Below are 10593 nucleotides of genomic sequence, written 5' to 3' on the forward strand. Positions count from 1 at the left end.
TGTTACACTATTCTTTATCTTCAAATTAATTAAACCAAATGGACAGGCCTTGGTACAATATACATATAAAGAAATTAAATGAATCAGACACAACATTTTGTATCTCCAAATTTTCATCATCCAAAAAAAAAATTAGGTATCAGGTATGCAAAGCGTTGAGAGTACAGTTAATTATAATTGTTTTAAATAAATGAAGAACTATATGCGCAGTACGGTGAACATGCTTAATAGAATACACATCACATGACACATTTCATGAGTAGTGACCACCTGTTGTTTATTGAAGAATTTGTACGCACGATTTTTACGGGCCAATACTGTTTGGAATAAGAACTCTAAAGGATTTGTTTTAACTTTTTTTGTTAAGGAAATCACTTTAGTTTCAATTTTTTTTTACCCCTAATTCATGCCACGACTCAACGAAAACCAACGTAATCGTGCTGTTGGAATGCTGCTAGATGGAATGGCACAAAATACTGTAGAAAAACACTTTGGAGTTCAACGGAACACTATCCAGTCATTTTGGAGACGTTTTCAACAATCTGGCAACACTCAGGATCGACCGCGCTCTGGGCGACCTCGTGTGACGTCACGGCACGGCAACAAAACAACTACATTAGACTTGCGCATCTGAGGAATCGTTTCCAGACAGCAAGTTTGACTGCCCTTGGCATTTCAGGGCTTCGACCAATTAGTCCAAGAACTGTGCGTAATCGTCTGCGCTAGCAAAACATCAGACCACGACGTCCAGCGGTGCGCCCAGTACTGCTTCAACGTCATTGTATCGCCAGACTAGCGTGGTGCACACGACATCTGCGATTCAGAATACAGCACTGGGCCAATATTCTGTGAACTGATGAATCCAAATTTCATTTAAATAGCAGTGACGGTCGCTGTGGGGTGTATCGTTGCGTTACCTGAGCGTTACCAGGATGTTTGTGTTGTACAACGTCGACAATTTGGTGGAGGTAGTGTTATAGTGTGGGGTGGAATGTCAGCACGTGGAAGGACCCCTCTACAAAATGTCGATGGAAATCTCACCGGCGTACGCTATCGAGATAAAATTATTCAGCGCCATGTGATACCCTTCATACAGAGACATCGAAATCACATAACTCTGCAGCAAGACAACGCAATGCCACACCTTGCACGTGTAGTCAGGGACGTGATTGTTCAACAGAATGTCGATGTGTTGCCTTTGCCAGCTGTTTCCCCGATTTGTGATCGATCGAGCACGTCTGGGATGAAATGGAAAGGCGTTTACGCCGTTTAACAAATCAGCCAGTGACATTGGCTGATATAGGCCAGGCTATAACCAACATTTCGAACAACATCCCTCAAGCATTTCTGAATACTTTAGTGGCACCGTGCGTGAACGAAAATGGTGGTTACACGCATTATTATTTTGTTTATTCAATTTCAAATAACAGTGACTTTTGAGTGTGCTGAAATTGACGTTATTCGACGTTGGCATTAATGAGCTATGAGATGTTGTTACGAATACATGTGATAACAGTATTACAAAAAATAAAATTTGTTCATTGAACGTTTTAAACGTTTTTTCATATATTAAATAATGCACAGTTTCTTTTTCCGCTAGTATACAATAATTTATATCATATAATTTCAGATTGATGCATAAAATCCATGGTTTAATTTGTTAATTGTAGTTTTATTGTGGCTCAGCAATGTTTCTTATTAAAGAAATGTACAAAACATTTGAAATATACCCATGTTATAAAAAAACTCGAAGATAATTTCAATTCAATATGCAGTGCCCCCAATTTATGTAACGTGTTTGGGTTCGTAGATTTGGGTAGATCCGTAATCAAGACAATGATTTAAGATAATGATTGTATATTTATATATATGTATATAAAAAACCGATCAAACAGTAATTACTAAAATGATTTGTTAACAAGCACGAGTCAGTATATACAGATATTTAGTCTTAGGATTATCTATCCTTAATTTATAAAGCAAATAAATATAATTTGGGTGACTCGGTATGTGTCCGGGCAGGTATGTATCCGTAGGCACCTGCCCTATGCGAGTACGGGTCTCGGATGTGTCCCGATCCAGAGATATGTCCTGTACACAGATAGATCTCAATAGAAATTGTGGAAATAATATAATTAATTTAATTAAATACAATTTCCCTATTAACCATAATACTAGACACCGTATACTTAATACAACCAGGGTAACTTTATAAACCGCACCGCTTCTGCTTCGATCTTCCCACTTGGAGCTTCCACTGCAAAACTGTCGACTATCAGCTAAGCAGCGCCTTATATACTAATACGCATCCGAACTACCCTCGGGAGCTATAATGATAATGACATAGCGATAAAGTCCGTGTTACATAATAGCTTGATACCTTCCGAGCCCGACCTTTAATTGTCACAGTACATTTGAATGAGTGTGAGAGTGAAAGTTTGTGTTCTGTCTTTTTGGTGTGTTTGTCTTTATATAGAGAACTATTGTATTGAATGGTAATAATAGAAATAAAGCATGAAAAAAAAACCATTATCTATTAAGTGTTAAAACACACCAAAATCGTTTTTAATTTTCAACTGTGTGCAAGTGTGTTATATTAAAAAAAAGCAAAGGGAAAACACACACACACACACGCATGGAAGTAAGAAGGACGTTAGAATTGTTTTTAAAATATGTTTTTGGGGTTCTGTAAATTAAGCACTTTGTTATTATATATAGTTACTGTTTGGGAGGGAACAATTGAAATTATTATACTTCCATGTTAAATACTGAAATCTGATTGATTTAGACACAGTTAATAATATACAAAAATTGACTGGGGTTGACGGCAACATTGATTACATTAGCTCCCGAGGGACGAAATATTGCCCGACGCAAAGCGGAGTGCTTCTTTTAAGAAAGAATTTGAAAACAGATCGCTATAATTTCCTTGGCTGAACATAGAATTCACAAATTTAATTTTGCGCAAAGTTCATTTCCAATATCGCCGGCATCAAAAAGGTCACTGGTGATATTCCACCGTCCATAGGAAGAAAGATTAAGATGTTTTATCTGTTTTTACTTCACAATAATTCGCAATTCCATATCCCCGTTATGATAGCGAAACGTCGCATTGCGCGTCCGGTGTTTACTTTCCTTGACTGATTGCCTATTATGACGTCACCTTGTTTTGGAGTCGTGAAAATCTATTTCCGTCACCATTTACAAATCAACAAATCAGAGGCGATTAATTGAAATAGAGGGAAGTCTCTCTAGATATTATTCCTAGCCGGTCAATATAAAAAAAAAATATTGACCGGTCAATATTTTTCGGACGTGCTAATATTACAATTATTGACAATTTGTCTATATAGAGTGATATAGTGAGAATATGCTACTGAATATAACAATCCGTTCTATTACCCTCAGCGTTAGCTACACACTTAGCAACGGGTAACACAATAAATTGTAACATGCGTGTAAATTATGCGCGTACGGTTCGCCGTGGAATTCACTTCATTTCTATATAAAAGCAGTAAAAAAAATCTCTAAAATTAAGACATTCAGTATAATAAAATAAATAGTGCCTGTTTGGGAGGATAACAGTTGAAATTGCTTCGCGTCGGTTGACAATGGTTTCCACAGGGTGTCAATCTTAACTGTTACCCTCTCAAACAGGCACTTTTGATATATTGACACCCCGAGAAAACCATTGTCAACTAACAAGAAGCGGAGGTTGACAATAGTTTTGGAGCGGTGTAAATTCAACGGTTGCTTTTCAAAACAGGCACTATCTATTTTATTAAGGTCTTCCGTTTCCAACGGAAGACCTTTCTATTATTGTGCGGGTTAAGATTATTCTTATTTTTAGGGTCTTCCGTTTCCGACGGAAGACCCTCTTGTTATTCTATTGTTTCTTTTCCTTATTAGGGTCTTCCGTTTCCAACGGAAGACCCTCTTGTTATTCTTCGGTTTCTTTTTATTAGGGTCTTCCGTTTCCAACGGAAGACCCTCTTGTTATTCTTCGGTTTCTTTTTATTATTATTTTTTTTCTTTTTCTTTTTTTTCTGACTCCTTTTCGGCTTCATAACTCAAAAAGTTTTCAACTTATTTAAAGGAAACTTTCAGGAATTATGTGCAATTATAATGCCTCAAAGATGTTAAAGTTTCCATAACAATTTCACTTCCGTTTTGACGTTACGTCATTTTTAAACTTTAAAAAAAGTCATTTTGTCCGCGACATTTCTCAAAAACGCTTTAAGATAGAGTCTTGAAATATTCTGTGGTTATGAATTTGGCAATTTACATGTGCAATAAGGCTGGAAATAAAAATCCTTCACTTCCGGTCGAAACCGGAAGTGAAACAAATTTTTCGAAAAAATGAATTTTCTGATCAAATCAAAAATGAATAGGTGATTTATAGAGCTTATCAAGTTGAATCTAACACTGAAATCCGTTTTAAAATCGGATGATGCATTAAAGAGATATCGGGGTTTAAAAATTGATTTTTCCGGAAATTTTGTTTCCGCGTCCTTGGTTTAAAAAATAGCGTAATGTTCAAAGGAAAGTTAACTCGTACCAAAAATTATTGTTAAGTCGTACTTGAACACATTCGGATTTCTTTTGTTAAGTCGTTCTTGAAATCAGGAAGGGTTTTGTAAAGTCGTACTTAAAATCATTCGGATTTTGTTAAGTCGTACCAGGAATAATTCGATTTTTTCATCTTTTTATTTTAGTTACTCTTGTTATTGGTTCAAGAGCTCTGCTTCTTACAGGAACTTCCAGCTTTACTTCCGACATTAACGGAAGACCCACTCGTTGCTTTGCAACGAGCTTTGCTCTAGTTATTATTTTTTTTCTTTTTCTTTTTTTTCTGACTCCTTTTCGGCTTCATAACTCAAAAAGTTTTCAACTTATTTAAAGGAAACTTTCAGGGATTATGTGCAATTATATTGCCTCAAAGATGTTAAAGTTTCCATAACAACGTCACTTCTGTTTTGACGTTACGTCATTTTTAAACTTTAAAAAAAGTCATTTTGTCCGCGACATTTCTCAAAAACGCTTTAAGATAAAGTCTTGATATTTTCTGTGGTTATGAATTTGGCAATTTACATGTGCAATAAGGCTGGAAATTAAAATCCGTCACTTCCGGTCGAAACTGGAAGTGAAACAATTTTTTCGAAAAAATGAATTTTCTGATCAAATCAAAAATGAATATTTGATTTATAAAGCTTATCAAGCTGAATCTAACACTGAAATCCGTTTTAAAATCAGACAATGCATTAAAGAGATATCGGGGTTAAAAAATTGATTTTTCCGGAAATTTTGTTTCCGCGTCCTTGGTTTAAAAAATAGCGAAATGTTCAAAGTAAAGTTAACTCGTACCAAAAATAATTGTTAAGTCGTACTTGAACACATTCGGATTTTTTTTGTTAAGTCGTTCTTGAAATCAGAAAGGTTTTTGTTAATTCGTACTTAAAATCATTCGGATTTTGTTAAGTCGTACCAGGAATAATTCGATTTTTTCATCTTTTTATTTTAGTTACACTTGTTATTGGTTCAAGAGCTCTGCTTCTTACAGGAACTTCCAGCTTTACTTCCGACAATAACGGAAGACCCACTCGTTGCTTTGCAACGAGCTTTGCTCTAGTTATACTTTTTTTTCTTTTTCTGACTTTTTTGGATCGTTATTTCTCAGAAACTATTCAACCGATTTACACCAAATTTTTAGGAGTTATAAAGCATCAATGTCGCTATTGATTTTTAAAATTTCAAATGATTACGTCACTTCCGGTTTCAGATATGGACGATTTTGTAAATTTTTAAGGGTCATTTTGTCCACGCATCTCCTCTGAAACTAATCATGATAAAAGCTTGAAATTTGCAGGGATTGTAGATGAATGTCTGTAGATTTCCCTCCATGCTTCCAATTGCGGAAAATGCGTAAGGCCTAGAAGCTCGCCTGAACCTGAAAATTAGCACCAAATTTTTTCACAAAATTTTCGCACATTTTCCGTAATATCTTTTGACGTATAAATATTTTGTTAAAACATGTAATGCAAAAGCTGTTTCAATTTGCACGGGCTTTTATTTGATATCAAGAAAAAGGGGCTGGCCCCTCAAATTAGGGGCCAAGAGTGCTCTAAAGTATATTTGCAATAACTTTTTAGTGAACAATAATTTGTTATCAATTATAGAAGCAAAAATGTTCATTGTACAGCTGTTTATCTATACAGTACCATACTTAAGTCATATATTACGTAATTAGGGGTTTCAAGGGGCCAGAAGTTCAAAACTTTGATCATTAATATCTGAAAAAGAAGAAATATTTTGAAAAGCAATGTAGAACAAAAGTTGTTCAAAATAATGTTTTGTACAATATGCTACCTTAAATGTTTTTGTTTATGACCCCATTTAGGAGTTAAAGGGTCGGCCCCTAAAACACATTTGTACAGATATCTTAAGAACGGTAAACATTTTGTTTACACCTGTTAAACAAAATATGTTTATATTTACAAGACCTTTCATTTGATGTCAAGAAAAAGGGGCTGGCCCCTCAAATTAGGGGCCAAGAGGGCTCTAATGTCTTCTTACAATAACTCTTTACTGAACAATATTTTGTTATTAATTATAGAAGCAAAAATGTTCATTGTACAGCTGTTCATCTAAACATTACCATACCTAAGTCATATATTACGTAATTAGGGGTTTCAAGGGGCCAGAACTCAAAACTCTGATCATTAATATCTGAAAAAGGAGAAATATTTTTAAAAGCAATGTAGAACAAAAGTTCTTCAAAATAATGTTCTTAACAATATGATATCAAAAATTTTGTTGTTAATGGCCTCGGTAAGGGGTTAAAGGGTCGGCCCATAAAACGCATTTGTACAGGTATTTCGAGAACGGTTTACAATTCATGAACACTTGTAGAACAAAATATGTTTATATTAGCGAGACCTTTTATTTGATATCAAGAAAAAGGGGCTGACCCCTCAAATTAGGGGCCAGAAGGGCTACTAAGTCTATTCATAATAACTCTTTTCTGACCAATAATTTGATATTAATCATAAAGCAGCAAAGAAGCTTTTATTAAGTTTAATTTAAAACCAAAACCCGTTTTAAAATCGGACGATGCATTACAGAGATATCGGGGTTTAAAAATTGATTTTTCCGGAAATTTTGATTCCGCGTCCTTGGTTTAAAAAATAGCGTTATGTTTAAAATAAAATTAACTCGTACCAAAAATTATTGTTAAGTCGTACGTGAACCCATTCGGATTTTTTTTGTTAAGTCGGTCTTGAAATCGGAAAGGTGTTTGTTAAGTCGTACTTAAAATCATTCTGATTTTGTTAAGTCGTACCAGGAATAATTCGATTTTTTTCATCTTTTATATTTTAGTTACTCTTGTTATTGGTTGAAGAGCTCTGCTTCTTACAGGAACCTCCAGCTTTACTTCCGACATTAACGGAAGACCCACTCGTTGCTTTGCAACGAACTTTGCTCTAGTTATTATTTTATTTTTAATTTTTTTCTGACTTTTTTCGAACGCTATTTCTCGTGAACTACTTGACCGATTTGCATGAAATTTACAGGACATGTGGAGCATCAAAAGTTCTTATTATTATAAAATTTCTGGCTAATGACGTCACTTCCGGTTCGAGATTTTGAGGATTAAGTGAATTTTTAAAGACCATTTTGTCCACGTAACTTCTAAAAAACTAATTGCGATAGAAACGTGAAAATTTCAGGGATAGTAGATGAATGTCTGTAGATGATCCTATTTATTTGATATTTTGAAAAATGCGCAAGGCGGCGAAGCTCGCCCGAGGTCAAAAATTGGCACCAATTTTTTTAACGAAATTTTCGCACATTTTCGGCCCTAGCTTTTAATGTGTAAATATTTTGTTAAGACATGTAATGCAAAAGTTGTTTTGATTAACTAGGACTTTTGTTTGATTCCAAGAAAAAGGGGCTGGCCCCTCAAATTAGGGGCCAAAAGGGCTCAAAAGTATTTTTGCAATAACTCTTTACTGAAAAATAATTTGTAATCGATCATAGAACCAAAAGTGTTCATTGTACATCTGTTTATCTACAAAGTACCAAACCTAAGTCATATGTTACGTAATTATGGGTTTCAAGGGGCCAGAAGTCCAAAATTCTGATCTTTAATATCTAGAAAAGGAGAAATATTTTGATAAGCATTGTAGAAGTAAAAATGCTTAGAATAATGTTTTTAACAATATGCTACCTAAATAATTTTTGTTGGTGGCCCCAGTAAGGATTTTTAGGGTCGGCCCCTAAAAAACATTTGTTCAGATATCTTTAGAACGGTCAACAATTTCCGAACACTTGTTGAGCAAAATGTGTTTATATTTACAAGACCTTTTATTTGATATCAAGAAATAAGGGTTGGCCCCTCAAATAAGGGGCCAAGAGGGCTCTAAAGTCTTTTTAAAATAACTCTTTACTGAAAAATAATTTATTATCAATTATAGAAGCAAAAATGTTTATTGTACAGCTGTTTATCTATACAGTACCATACCTAAGTCATATGTTACGTAATTAGGGGTTTCAAGGGGCCAGAAGTAAAAAACTTTGATCATTAATATCTAGAAAAAGAGAAATATTTTGAAAAGTATTGTAGAACAAAAGTTGCTCAAAATAATGTTATTAATGATATGAAATCTTAAAAAATTTTGTTGGTGGCCCCAGTAAAGAGTTAAAGGGTGGGCCCCTAAAACAGAGTTGTTCGGATATATCTAGAACGGTTAGCAATTCGTGAATACTTGTTGAAAAAAAATATGTTTGTTTTTCGAGACCTTTCATTTGATATCAAGAAAAAGGGGCCAGCCCCTCAAATAAAGAGCCAAAAGGGCTACAAAGTCTTTTCATAATAACTTATTTTTAAGCGATAATTAGTTATTAATAATAAAGCAGAAAATACGAGCTTATTATTCATAATTCAAAACTGAAATCCGTTCTAAAATCGGACGATGCAATACAGAGATATAGGGGTTTAACAATTGATTTTTCCGGAAATTTTGATTCCACATTCTTGGTTAAGAAAATAGTTTAATGTTCAGAGTTAAATTAACTCGTACCTAAAATTATTCGATAATTGTTAAATCGTACTTTTACAGATTCGGATTTGTATTTGCTAAGTCGTTCTTGAAATCGATAAGGTTTGTTAATTCGTACTTGGCATCATTCGGATTTTGTTAACTCGTACCAAGAATAATTCGATTTTTTTGGTCTTAGTTTCTTATGTTTTTTTGTTTTAGAACCCTGCTTCTTACAGGAACTTCTAGCTTTACTTTCGACATTACCGGAAGACCCACTCGTTGCTTTGCAACGAGCTTTGCTCTAGTTCTTTTTTTTTTCTTCCTAGACGCGAACTTTGAGGCTTCATATCGTGCTCATTTCTGAACGGTTTTTGCTTAAATTTTCAGGGCTAATGGACTTTACAAAACACTATCTTCATCAATTAATAAAAGTTAGATTTCCCTTTCCGTTAACGAGTTATTCCCCTTTTAAATTTTTTTAGGGCCTTTGGTTTCCAGACAAAGGCTCCGAGACTATGATAGCAGGGAATGGGAATCCAACGAATTTGAATAACAAAGACATTGAAGTTGTATACATCGGTTTTTGTTTTTGGATTTCGTTCCTTATTTAGGAAAAGGTAGGGGGTTAAAAAACAGGATTCGGAGGAGTGCGAAAATTTAGTCATATTTTCCTTTGTATCTTTTAAACAAAAAATAATTTCTTAAAACATGTAGAATAAAAGTTGTGCAGAATATCAAGGGCTTTCATTTGACACCAATAAAAAAGAGCTGGCCCCTTACATTAAGGGCCGAGAGCCCCTAAAAGTTTTTGCTTAATAACTCAAAAACGGTTAGGATTTTGATATGGCTGTCGCTGGAAAAGTTGTTTGTTGGGATCTCATAAAGGTCGTAACAATATTATTTTGTAAGTGATTTGTGTAGTATGAGTGTAAAAAGCTTTACATGTTGACATGTACCTGTTTTCATTTGACAAGTTAACGAAAGTCTTTGTGCGTACAACTGGCATAAAGTTGCCACAGAAAGTATGCTGGTTTATACAGGAGGCATTAATTTATAAGAATTTTTTTATTGTTGGAGTACATGCTTTTTTTTTAGGAGTTTAAGTCATTGTTGTTAAGTTCTTATAGTGCACAATCATTAAAAACGGCAATTGGAAAACAAAACATTATTTTTTTTTCTATTAAACCACACAATATGGAATTAAAAAACTCTATGCATTACATTTTATTTATTAACTCCATGCATTTAAAATCTACCTTGAATCAGAGCTGTGTGTGTGTGTACCGTTACGTAAGCTCTCCCTCGCCCGCGGCCGAGAAACTCGGTCACCATGCTCGCGGCTGGACTACCTAGCGGTCAGCAGTTATCTAATACACGAGAGCTGTGTCTCTCATATACATGTACGAGTTTATTTAGCCGCGAACTCAAGAATTAGTTTCGTTTTGATTACACATAATTTTTTTATGGATTGAACGATTGGGTGTCAATTAAGAAATCGTTCAGTTAATTAATAAAAGCAATGTCATTCTCAATCTAAAGCAATAATAGACAC

The sequence above is a fragment of the Magallana gigas genome, chromosome 1 (assembly GCF_963853765.1).
Source record: "Magallana gigas chromosome 1, xbMagGiga1.1, whole genome shotgun sequence".
Taxonomy (NCBI): domain Eukaryota; kingdom Metazoa; phylum Mollusca; class Bivalvia; order Ostreida; family Ostreidae; genus Magallana; species Magallana gigas.